Consider the following 1,164-nt stretch of genomic DNA (forward strand, 5'->3'; position numbering starts at 1 on the left):
GTTGCAACATGATGACACCCATCCCTAAATACTTCAGCATCCCATCCTAAGGATCAGGACCTTCTCCTATAATACCACCATACCACTCTCAAATATAAAATTTACCAATAACCCTATTATGAGATCTACATTCAGATTTCCACAATTGTCTCAAAAATGTCTTTTTAGTGTGTTCCCCCTTGGATCTTGGATCCAATGAAGGTTTATACATCATATTTAGTTATAATGCCTTTACATTCAGATTTCCACAATTGTCTCAAAAATGTCTTTTTAGCGTGTTCCCCCTTGGATCTTGGATCCAATGAAGGTTTATACATCATATTTAGTTATAATGCCTCTTTAGTCTCTTTTAGTCTAGAAGTGTCATTCCTGTAAATGAGCATTTCTTATCTATCCTTTTTAAAACATAATAGATAATAAATGTTTGTAAGATGGAAGAAATGGGTGGATTGACAAACAAACCCCAGTCATGCAAGATCCCTAACTAGTTCTTCCAAGAAGAGACAGAATTCTGGAGGAAGGATGTACAGCAAGTGTCCTATGTGAAATCACCAGGCCCTGGGTAGGGGACCAAGTCGTCATCTTTCTGTGGCTGCTCATCTCCAGACCTCAACTTTAAAAAATCATGAGCGAGACCTTAGGCCACTGGGGATATGACTCAAGGGTAACTGAGTTGGAGAGAGAAGAGAATCTGGGCTCTCACCTCCGCCTGAAGACGGGAAGGTCCCAGAGAGCAGGGACTCATTGCCTCGTGGAATGTCAGAGCTGGAAGAGACCTCAGAGATCATGTCCAATCCCTGGCTTTCCAGGGGAAAGAACTCAGGCCCAGAGAGGTTCAATGCCTTGTCTAAGGTCACACAGGACACCTTTACCTTAACTCTCTGTCCAGCCTCCTTTCCATCATACCTGGTCACCATGACAATTTCTGGGCCCGTGGTCTGTCTCGTTCCCAATGAGTTATGGTAATTTCCTCAACCTTCAAACATCAAAGATCTCCAAGTATTCAAGGCAAACCAACTCTCAGAAACTCAGAGTTGAGCCAATGACTGCTTCCTAGCCCATGCAAGATGGAGTTATTTCTGAGGGGGGTTGTTGCCTCCAGCGGGGAAAGACTAAGAAGCAAACAGCACCTTGAGCAGTCCCAGAGAAAGAGCTGTGGGACTG

This window comes from Galeopterus variegatus, unplaced genomic scaffold (genome assembly GCF_000696425.1).
Source record: "Galeopterus variegatus unplaced genomic scaffold, G_variegatus-3.0.2 Scaffold1670, whole genome shotgun sequence".
Taxonomy (NCBI): Eukaryota; Metazoa; Chordata; class Mammalia; order Dermoptera; family Cynocephalidae; genus Galeopterus; species Galeopterus variegatus.